The 12,279-nt window shown below is 43.7% G+C and overlaps 1 long non-coding RNA gene across 1 annotated transcript; it reads left to right on the top strand.

Annotated features, from left to right (window-relative positions):
- The first annotated feature begins 1,973 nt into the window (after positions 1-1,973).
- On the top strand, positions 1,974-3,130 carry LOC123459320. Its single transcript, XR_006636208.1, has 2 exons — positions 1,974-2,028; positions 2,888-3,130. It is a non-coding gene; the product is annotated as an uncharacterized LOC123459320 (long non-coding RNA).
- The last annotated feature ends 9,149 nt before the right edge of the window (positions 3,131-12,279 follow it).

A 12,279-nucleotide genomic window follows, 5' to 3' on the forward strand; every position in this document is an offset into this window, starting at 1 on the left:
TTGTGGCAAAGTAGCTTGTGATACCCCACCACCACCCATTTTATGGTTTTCATGGGAGCAAATAGAAGTGTCATTGGATTGATTTCAAAACCAAAGTCTTTTTTATACATATGAAATTAGCATTGAATTTTCAAAGCGAAAGAAAAGACTGACTTTGGTTAAAGAATTAAAAATGAGTATTTTTTTTGAACATATGAAACTGTCACAAGGACATATTAACTTAAATGCAGCCAAAAGCGCTTGCCAACATAGTGGTTGTACTAGCTTAAATTCCCAACAATGAATGAGTGTTGCTATTTTTCCACATCCTTGCCAACATTTGTTTTCATTTAATTTTTTAATATTTGTTATCCTTACAAGGGCAAGGTGGAATCTCACAGTTGTTTTGTTGTTGTTGTTTGGGGGAGTTGTTTTGTTTTTATTTATTATTTACTTTTTGGTTGTTTGGGGTAGGGTCTCACTCTAGCCCAGACTGACCTGGAATTCACTATGGAGTCTCAGGGTGGCCTCAAACTCACAGCAACCCTTCTACTTTTGCCTCTGTAGTGCTGGGATTAAAGGCATGCACCACCACACCCGGCTTCATAATTGTTTTAATGTGCATTTCCCTAATGGTTAGAGATACTGAACATTTTCTTCATTGTGTGTTAGCCATTTGTAATTCTTCCTCTGAGAACTCCCTACTTAGTCCTCTGCCCCACTTTTGGAGTGGGTTGTTTGATTTTTTATTGTTGAGTTTTTGGAGTTCTTTGTAGATTCTAGATATTAGGCTTCAGTCTGTGGTATAGTTAGCAAAGATTTTCTCCCATTTAGCAGGTAATCTATTGGCTCTGCTTATGGTATGTTGGATGTGCAAAAGCTTATTAGCTTCATGAGATCCCATTGGTTGAGTGCTTGTTTAATTTCCTGGGCTACTGGGGTTTTGTTGAGAAAGTCTATTCCCAGTCCTATATCATGGAGAGTGCCTCCTATTTTTGTTTTGTTCTGCTTTCTTTTTTTGATGTAGGGTCTCACTCTACTTCAGGATGACCTGGAATTCACTATGTAGACTTAGGGTGGCCAGATTAGAAATAATGTGTACAGTGAACTCACCTACTCAATAAATTCAACAAGCATTGCTAAATAAAAATGGATGTGGGAAAATAAGTCAAAAATATTATAGAGAAATTGAGGGGTAACCCTTGAGTCTTATTCATTAAAACTTTAATTTTCTTTTTATTCATTTGTTTGAGAAAGAGACAGAGAGAGGGAAAGAGAGAATGGGCACATCAGGGCCTCTAGCCACTCCAAAGGAACTCCAGATGCATGCACCCCCTTGTTGTTCTGGTTTACGAGGGTCCTGGGGAATTGAACCAAGGTCCTTTGGCTTTGCATGCAAATGCCTTAACCGCTAAGCCGTCTCTCCAGCCCTGAGTCTTATTTTTAATTCCCTGCACCCTCCAAGCTAGGGTCTCATGTAACCTGGGATGGCCTCAAACTTGCTATATGGTCCAGGATGACCTTGAACTTCTGGTCTTTCCCTGACCCCACTTTCCAAGTTTGTATGACCACAGCTAACTTTTTGTGGCTCTATGCAGTGTTGGGGACCAAACTCAAGATATTGTGCATGATGGGCAAATACTGTAGCAACAAATGAGCTGGGCTCAGCACAGGGAGTTAAACCAACCACTTGGAGGGCAAATTCAATCTAACACCAAGAGAAAAACAGCTCTTAATCCTAGACTGCCACCTGCTGGTTAGCAATGAACTAAAAATATCTGGGCGTTTTCATGTCTCCCATAATGGGGGGAAAACTGGTAGAAGTTTAAATTATCTCAAATAAATAACATTATAACAAATAACATAAATTTTGACTAACCCTCCACCCACTCCTCTTCTCCATCATCCCTTCCTCTGACTACACTTTGTTTTCATGTATTCTAGACAGATAATGGGCCTCCTGCTGCTGCAAGTGAACTCCAGACATGTACCACTATGTAGCTGGCTTTATATCAGCACTGGGAAATGGAACCCAGGCCAACAGACTTTGTAAGCAAATGCCTTTAACCATTAAGTAGACATGGTGCTCAATAGCTTTGTCCAGTTCTGGAGGGCATCCAGGACTTAGTATGTACTCATGCCAGGAATGGAAATATCACATTACAGAGTATTACCTCATAAAAGTACCTTTATTCAAGCCAGGGTTGGTGCTGCACACTTTTTAATCCCAGCACTTGGGATCCAGAGGTAGGAGGACCACTGTGAATTCGAGGCTCCCTTGAGACTACATAGTGAATTCTAGGTCAGCCTGGGCTACAATGAAGCCCTACATTGAAAAACAAAACAAAACAAAAAGTGCCTTTCTTCGCCATGCTAGCCAGGTATACATTGGCTTGGATACAAAAGAGTAGAATGAACAGACAGAGCTCATGGACAAATTCTATGATCAGTGCCTCCCATGTTTTACAAACCAGTGATTAGTATTAGTGCTATGCCACAATGATAGTTCTCTAGAGAGAATGCTGTATTAATACCCTTCTACTCCAAAATGAGTGTGTGCACAAGCACATGCACACACACACACACACACACACACACACACACACACACGATTCCAGAATTTGCTAGTTCTTTGACAGGTGGTATCATTTGGTGGCTAAAGAATTAACCTTACTTCCATAATGACATGGTGTTGACATATCCTGCTCATGGTCCTTGTCAGTGCCAGGTCCTGGGGTGCTGAGTATTGCCACCTTTAGTAAAAGTGCCTATTCCTTGATTGAGATAGAGGTATTTGTCTGAGAAGGTTCCAGATCCAGTGGAGCTACTTAGTAAGCTACTGCTCATCCTGTCCTGGTGTGTAGTGGAGGCCTATGAAACCCAGCTGGGTCATCATTTTGTCCACTAGGTGTGCTGGGCATCAAAGTGAGGACATGCTGCTCTGGGACCCCAGTGGCAAGATTGCCCATAAGAAGCCCCTGTCTGACCGCATGACCATCGTGGAACCCAAAGATGAGATCCTTCCCACAGCCCCCTTCTCAGCCATGTCTCAGCCAGTTCCTACATAATAGCAAGGTCTTGACCACTGCAGCTGGAGGCTGGATATTGCTCTGTAAAGACATTTAATAAAATCTTGCACAAAGAAAAGTAACTCTAGCATCAGAAAGTCTTAGGTTCCAACTGTACACTCATTTTTATTGTAATACTAGCCAAATTATAGAATTAGCCTGGGTGCCCAAAGATGGGAGTATGAATAATGAAAATGTGGTATGTATGTACAATGAAGTATTATTTAGCCATAAAGAAGAATAAAACCATGCTATTTACAGGGAAATAGATGGAACTGTAGATGATCATGTGTAGCAAAATTATCCAGCCCCCCTAAGACACATACTGAACATTTTCTCATACATGTAGAATCTAGATTAAAGAGGGGCATGAAATTAGCTCTTTTTGTAGACAGTGTCTCATGTAGCCACACTAGTTGCAAATTTTTATGCAGCTGAAAACCTGGATACTACTGCATCCTCAGTGTTGGATTACAAGTGTTACTTGCTATTCTTAACATATACAGATTATAAACAACAAGAAACAGGGCTGGAGAGGTGGCTTAACAGTTCGGGTGCTTGCTTGTGAAGCCAAAGGACCCCGTTTCAATCCCCCATGACCCATGTAAGCCAGATGTACAAGATGACACATCTGTCTGGAGTTCATTTACAGCAGCTGAAGGGCCTGGCATGTCCATTCTATCCTTATATGCCTCTCTTTCCCTTTCTTCCTCTCTCCCTCAAATGGAATAAAATAAAAAGCTAAAATAACAATAAACAAGTAGAGGTGTAGGGAGAATGGGCAGGAGGGTTAAGGGAAAGAGATGGAAGAACAAATAGTAAAAATGAAGCTTCCAAGCAACCCTTGCTCAGAAGAGGCTAGTTTTCTGACTAGTCATAAAGGCTTACAAAAACCTTCCAAAACTGAAGCTCAAAAGCTTGGTTGGTTGGTTGGTTGTTGTCTTTTAAATTTGAGGCAAGCCCACCTGAATGGCCTTTGTATGTGAGAGAGGAGGAGAGAGAGGTAGAGTTGATGTGCCAGGACCTCCAGCCACTACAATGAAACTCCAGATGTGTGCACCACCCTGTGTACATGTGCAACCTTGCATGCTTGTGTGAATGTGCATTGGGAGTACATGGGACATAGAGAGTCAAACATGAGTCCTTGAGATCATATTTTTAAAAAATGAAGGTCAGTTAATTTGCACATCTGTGCAAGCATGCAGGCCTTAGGATGCCCGAGACAGCCAGAGTTGGACTCTCCAGATCCCATGTAAAGAGGTGGACATAGTCATGCACACCCGTAACCCATTCCCACAGAGGAGACCCAAGCATTGTCAAAGTCCTGCAAGTGTTGGAATCTGCAAGAAACTGGCTCAAAACATAGACTGGATAGACGTGTGCTGCAGAGCTGTTGCACTCCAGCCACTGCAGCAAGTGTCTCCTGACACCAGTGAGTGTGTGAGGTGCCACATGACAGTACACCCACACCATACCACATAAACACCCACACACACAAAAGAAATATCACCATGTGTGATCTCTTTATATTTCTGCTCTGCAGCCTGGATAAACATATCTCCCTTTTTGTTGTTTTTTATTTCTCTGAGTGGCTTATTCTTACTGTTTTGAGAAAAGGTCTCATGTACCCAAGGCTGGCCTTGAACACTTGTTCCTCATGCCCCCACCTCCCAAGTGCTAGGACCACAAGTGTGTACTACCACACTCAGCACTTCCCCTTTTAAACAAATGTTGTTGCAGTCCGGTTCACATTGCTGGTAGAAATCACCCAACCAAGAGTAGCTTCTGGGAAAAAGATTTATTTTGGCTTACAGGCTCGAGGGGAAGCTTCACGATGGCAGGGGGAAATGATGGCATGAGCAGAGGGTGGACATCACCCCCTGGCCAACATAAGATGGACAATAGAAACAGGAGGGTGTGCCAAACACTGGCAAGGGGAAACTGGCTTTAATACCCATAAGCCGGCCCCCAACAATACACTCCCTCCAGGAGGCATTAATTCCCATATCTTCATCAGCTAGGAACCTAGCTTTCAGAACACCTAAGTTTATGGGGGACACCTGAATCAAACCACCAGAAATGTAGTTACTTCTCTTTGTTCTCCTTTCTGCAAAAGACAAGTCTTTCCTTGACTCAGGAAAGCCAAGGTAGGAGGATTGCAGGTTAAAGCATAGCCTGAGCTGCATAGCTAAACCCTATCTCAAAAAAGTTGTTGCTCCACACGAAGGCAAACCCTCCTGCGTGCATTTGTAATTTTATCCTTTTCTCTCTTAATCATTCTTCAAATTCTTAATCTTGCTATCCACATCTTCTTACCAAGATTTAAACATATTCAAGCCTCTTGGATTAAAACAGATGGCCCTCTGCTCAAATTTACATTCTTCATAGCCCCTGATCCTTTCTATCCCTTCCAAAATCAACACAATAAAATTAGTATTATGAGTTTTTGTCAAAGAAAACTAGAATAATACAATGTATAAAGATACAGTGTATCCTTAAGACCAGTCACTCAGTCTCAAGATTCTGTCAAATGCCAAACAGGGTTCTAGAAAGTGAGTGGTGCTTACATTCCCTAGCCATAACCTAGAACTTGGGTGCCTTGCTCCTACTCCAGGGAGGCTTTCCCTCAGGGGCTTGCCTTGACCTGATGGCTGAATGCAGCAGACACTTTTGACTTTGTAGTGGCCTCTTGGCTATGTTGCCCTTTGATTTCTCTTTCTTTTCTTTCTCGCTTTCCCTCTTTCTTTTTTCTGTTTCTTTCTTTCTTTTTTTTTCTTTTTTTTGAGGTAGGGTCTCACTCTGGTCCAGGCTGAATTAGACTTACCTATGTAGCCCTCAGGTCGGCCTCAAACTCATGGTGATCCTCCTATCTCTGCCTCCGGAGTACTGGGATTAAACGTGTGTGCCACTACGCTTAGCTTGGTTTCTTTTGCTTGCTCATACATCCCATTTCCTCCTCAGTTTACAAAGTGTGGTGCTTTTAACTTGCCATGGGTGGCACTCAGCATGGTCATGCAAAGGAAGTCCATGGAAAGCAAGCCTTCCCCAGGAGCACCCGCAATTTGTTGCAAAAAATAAATTGGGGTCAATAACAAATGCAAAACTTTTCAACATTTAGTAAGAGGCTACAGTTTCATGGAAGCAACTGCCAAGAGCATGACCATGGGGCACCCAGTGCAGAAATCAGATACAGGCTTGAAACCCCAGCTATTTAGGAGCTAAGGCAGGAGGGTCACAAGTTCAAGGCCTGCCAGACTGTAGCAATGATGAGCAGTTGTATGAGACCCAGGCATGTTCTGGCTTTGTTTGCCTGGCTTTGCCTTCAGCCATGCAGAACAGGGTCCATCTCTGCCACCTGCTATCAGGCTGCTGGGACAGTTTCACTGTGTGGTCATGCATTTGCAATCCCAGTCTACTTCAAATCTCTCTCATATGATTTAAAACTGCCCCACCCCACTTATATTATGCTGAGAAAAATACAAACACATTGAATACATCCTTTGAGGATACACTCAGTGAAATACAAACTGGAAAAAATGACCTAGAACAAGACACTATAGCAGCTCAAAGACAGGAGAGAGAAGTATGGGTCACAGGTCTCAACCTGAAGGTTGAGAGATTGTCAAAGTCCAGGTTAATGCTTATAATGAGGCCAAGTATAAAATTAGGGGCACTCAGTGAAGGGCACAGAGACAAGGGGTTAAGTGCAGTGCCAAGGCAGAGCAGGAAAGCCTTCTGTGTCCAAGACAATGGAGCTTCGCTTCACCCGGGTGCACATGTCCATGAAGAAGGCTCACTCATCTCCACTTCCCCACAGCAACTTGTGTTCCCCTTTCTCTCTGCACTCTTCTCCTCCTCCATGAGCTTCTGAGTACCCTGGTCAGATGCTGCCAGACATGTCACTTTTCATTGCTGGAGGTCCTTTCATGATCATCTCTCTTGTCACCCTTCTCTGCGGGGTACAAGTCATGTCTCTTAATCTTTTCCTTCTGCATTGTCTTCTTGTGAATCCATTGAAGACCACCTCTGATTTTCAGCTTAATCAGAAGGCTGGACCACATTCTTTAAAAAATATTTAATTATTTATCAGAAAAAGAGAGAGGGAAGAAAAAGGGGCATGCCAGGACCTCTAGGCACTGTAAACTAACTTCAGACACATGAGCCACCTTGTACATCTGGCTTTATGTGGGTACTTGGAATCAAACCTGGGTCTTTAGGCTTTTTAGGCAAGCATCTTAACCCATGAGCCGCCACCTCCATTCCTGAACCCCATTCCTTTTTTCTTTTTCTTTTTCTTATTTTTTATTTTTATTTTTATTTATTTATTTTTTTTTGGAGGTAGGGTCTCACTCTGGTCCAGGCTGACCTGGAATTAACTCTGTAGTCTCAGGGTGGCCTTGAACTCATGGTGATCCTCTGACCTCTGCCTCCCGAGTGCTGGGATTAAAGGCGTGCACCACCACGCCCGGCACTTTTTCTTTTTCTTTTATTAGTTATGTATACAGCGATGTTCATACCATCATTAGCCTCCTCCCTGTCATTCCCACTCTATAGGGACCCTTCTTGCTGGGTTGTGTGGATCGTGCATTGTGGGGTTAGTCATCAGTTATGGGTAAGAGGCAATGTCTCTGTGCATAATATCCCAACATGTGGCTCTAACAATCTTTTCGCCCCCTCTTCCCCAAATTTCCCTGAGCCATGTTGGGTTCATTATAGGTCTACTTCAGTGATGAGGTCTTGGGAGCCTCTGTGTCTCTGGATATCTGGTTTGGTAGGAGTTGAATGTTCTGACTATCTCCTTCACCCTTATGCTTGCCCAAGTTCTCCAAGAAAGCAACACTCTTGCTCATTTTGCCAATTACTCTTGGGTTCAGCTGGGGCCTTGGTGAGGTGTGAAGTGCTGATTCTGTCCTCAGGATCTGCATCCACGTGAAAAAGACAAGTAAATTCTCCAATGGAGAGTGAAGTCAGCACCATATAAACGGGATAACCATTATGATTTTTAGAGAGAATTTAATAGGTGTAGGCCCTCCTGTAGCCACGATTGGTGGGAGCTTGGTAATGGAAAACAGGCTTGTTTGGGGAACATATTTCTAACTTGTTTCCCAGCTGCAGCTATGGGTTCCATTCCACTGAGCAGATCACTTAGCCAACTCGAGAGCAGTACATTACCCACCATGGCTGTGTGCCACTATTGCGCTTGTGTGAGCATCACGTCAGGTTGGTTGCTGCTGAGTAGCTTAGACCACAAGTTGTTGGGAGAGATACTGGTCATTTTCTCCCAGTTGCTCATGTAGCACCTTCTGGCAATAGACAAGCTAACTGTCCAGAGACTGACTCTCTCCCAGATTCCAGCCAGGTCACTCCATGTTCCATACCAATAGCATGTAGCATGTTCAGCAGTAGGGTCTTACCACTAACCTTTGGTGGATCATCAAGTACTCTGACAGAAATCGATCTGTTGGGAAACCTTGTAGGTCTCTCTGATCAATAGCTCATTGTGGATGTTAACCACATGCTATTCCTGGGAGTTACAGGTCAGCGCCAAGGAAGAGAAGGACAAAAAAAAAAATAGGTAATATAAAAGTGACAGAGAAAAGGAATAGAACAGGAGAGAGAGAGAGAAATAGGAGAAGACTAAGGTTACTCTTCATCATACTGTCTCCAGGGACCTGTGATTTCAGGCGTTCCCTCTAAGGACATGATGAAGGTTAAGCCATTTAGTCTGTCTTTTAGGACAGAGAATTATATGGTACTATTGCCATTTGGGCACAGTATTGTGTCCCTCACCCCAACACTTACCCTCCCCTCCAACTCCACCCTCCCTGCTGTTCAGTCCTAGGGATATGTCAGCATCTCAGGCAGATTCAGGTTAGGAGCCACAGATGAGTGAGACCCTGTGACAATTACCTTTCTATGATTTGGTGAGTTCACTGAGAATGATCTGTTCCAGGTCAACCATTTTTCTTCAAGTTTCCTTGTGTCATTTATCCCTAGTGCTGTGTAGAATTCCATCATGTAGATGTATCACATCTTGGTTATCCATTTGTGTAATTATGGACATCTGGGTTGATTCAAGCTCTTAGCTATTATGAATTGAGCAGGTATAAACATAGTTGAGCAAATCTCTCTGAACTGAGGTGTGGAGCTTTTAGGGTAAATTCCCAATAAGGGAATAACTGGGTCGGTTGGAAACTCTATGGGCAACCATTTTAGTAGTCTTCATATTGCTTTCCATAGTGGTTGTACCATGAAGCTGACCCCACTATTTTCTTCATCTATTGCATCATACTTAAGAACCTGAGAATAAATATCAGGATCTTTTAAATTTTATTTTTTTATTAACACCTACCATGATTGTCAAAAACATCCCATGGTAATGTCCCCCCCCCCCACTTTCTCCTTTGGAACTCCATTCTCCATCATATCCCCTCCCTCTCTCAATCAGTGTCTCTTTTATATTGATATCTTGCTCTTTTCCTCTTATTATGATGGTCTTTTGTAGGTAGTCTAAAGCAGAATTCTTATGCTCACAGGGCTTCAGGAAGGAACAGTGCCCCAACACAACCTGCAAGATCAGCCCTGTGTTCTTTCCCACTCTACACAACATTTGCCCCCAAATCAGGAGTTGCCACTTTTGCAACACCTTCTCTGTGCTTTATCTCTGGCCACGACAAGTCCCCACCTAAAACTCCCACTCCCTGGTATCTTCAAAATGCTAGGGTTACTCTTTTTTTATTCTGGAGCTAGTAAGAGAGGGAGACAGAGAGAAAATTGGTGTGCCAGGGCCTCAGGCATTGCAATCAAAATCCAGGCACTTGTGACATCTAATTTGCATGTGCAACCTTGCCTTTGCCTCACTTTTGTGCATCTGGCCAATGTGGAATCTGGAGAGTCAAATATGGGTCCTTAAGATTCATAGGCAAGCAACTTAACCACTAAGGCATCATCATGGGTAATACATTTTAACATGTGTTCTCATTTTAGAAGGATACATCTCAAGTGCCATTGTATTTGGGATTTGCTGCATAATGATAGGAGAAGGGGCTGAATGCCTAAGGAACTGGTATGAGGTTGGAGGGAGGAGCTACTATTGTTGCAATGATTAACTTCTCCCAGGAGTGAAAAAGCAGACACTGTTAGACCTTGCTGAGGCCTAGGGGTCTACTGCCACTTCCCTATGGCCCATGGGAATCCTAGGCCATCCCAATCTGTATGTGAACATCAGGGACTCTTCTAGGGAGACACCCTTCAATGAGAACATTCTTTGGCTAATAGCTGGCCAACTGGGTCTTCTGCCAGGAGCCCTCAGGGCACCACCTTCGTGTAGCAACCACAATCTATGCCCTCAAGTTACCCCTCAGTGCATCTTCAGACCAGAAGGGTCTTATCCAAACTGCTTGCTTTGGCCCTGCAAGGCCCAGCCCCTCTTCCCTTCCCACTGCCCTCTCTACTCTTGCACTCTCATCATATTCCCAGTCTGCCCCTCCCAGGAACCTGGTGGCTTCCTCCAAACTCCATAACATCAATGTCCTCTGCCATTGCCCACCTTCCACTTGTTAATTTTGACTGTCAACATCACTGGATTTAAAATCACCTTGGAGATACATTTCCACGAATGTTTCTCTGGGGATGTTTTCAGAATTGTTTACTGTGGAGGAATGCCTCATCCTGACTACAGGTGGCACCATCTCATTGGCTGGTGTCCCCAAGTGAATAAAAGGAAAGGAAGCTAAGCACCCACATTCATTTCTCTCTGCTCCTTGACTGCAGACACAATATGACCATCTGCCTCACTTCTGCCACAATGCCTGCCCCACCATGATGGACGATATTTGCATTTCTTTGGTCAAATATTTTGTCATAGCAATGAGAAATGTAATACACAGTTCTACATACTAACACACAACTCATTCCACTTTCCACCTGATGCTTGTTTTTCAAGTCTTACCTTAGATTCTACTCATTCTAGGAAAAGGCCACTAAGTTCACTGAGGCAACCATACTTCTGGGTTGCCTAGATCTCCCTCCAAGGAAAGAGCTATGTGGGTGATTCATGAGCAAGTGCCACTCAGCTGTCAGCTCCATGTGCACAGACCTAGCAGGTGGGGATAGGGATGCTTGGCAGTGTCAGGCTGACTCAGGAATTTGTCAGCCAGTCTGCTCTCCAGAGGACACGTTGTTTGGTCAAGAGTGAGAAGTCTATACATCCATTTAATGTCTTCCTCAACCAAATCCTGCTTCCCCCTCCTTTCATAGTGCAATCTCATAATCATCAAATGTCTGGCTCAGCATCCTCCCAAGAGCTCAGCTGGAAATACTTTCCCATTCTCCCCTGCTTCTGGGACACCCTGGGAGGATTACTAGCTGACTTCATGGCTCCCAAGCATCCCTTCTATTTTACCATCACAACACACACACACAGGGTCTATGTAAGACTCTGTGTCCCACAAAGGACCCCAGACCCTGTGAGGCTGGATGTTCCTGTTCTTGCAGTTTTCAGCTAGGGGACAATAGTTGGCACATGACTGAGATCGAGTTCACCAATAGAATCTAGAGATAGGAAAGCACTACTAATGATACAGTGACCCACCCCATTTTGTTATCTTTTGACTCAGATTCCCCAAGTTTTCACTTGAGAACCCAAAGTTCATGAAGCCACAGCATCTTGCTATGCAAACAAACTCCAATGCATGTGACACTTTGTGTATCTGTCTTTATGTATTGGGGAATTGAACTCAGGCCAGCAGGCTTTGCAAGCATATGCCTTTAACAACTCAGCCAGGAACTTCTGAAACTGCTGGCAAGGTTTCTATAAACTCACTATACAAATGCTTTCTGCGGGCTGGAGAGATGTCTTAGTGGTTAAGCACTTGCCTGTGAAGCCTAAGGACCCTGGTTCAAGGCTCAACTCCCCAGGACCCATGTTAGCCAGATGCACAAGGGATTGCATGCGTCTGGAGTTCGTTTGCAGTAGCTGGAGGCCCTGGCATGCCCATTCTCTTTCCTCTGCCTTTCTCTGTCTGTTGCTCTCAAAAAGAGAAATAAAAATAAAATAAATATTTAAAAAATGCTTACTGGAATTCCTTGGATATAAAGTCCTTACAAATTCTTTAAAATGAGGGTAGTTTCTTAAAGGCAGATACAGCAACTCACTTTAGAGACAGATCCTGAGCCTTGACATGGGCTCCTGGGGCGGGGTGAGACTGCAGGTGCTCATCCCTTATGGGGC

The sequence above is a fragment of the Jaculus jaculus genome, chromosome 3 (genome assembly GCF_020740685.1).
Source record: "Jaculus jaculus isolate mJacJac1 chromosome 3, mJacJac1.mat.Y.cur, whole genome shotgun sequence".
Classification (NCBI taxonomy): Eukaryota; Metazoa; Chordata; class Mammalia; order Rodentia; family Dipodidae; genus Jaculus; species Jaculus jaculus.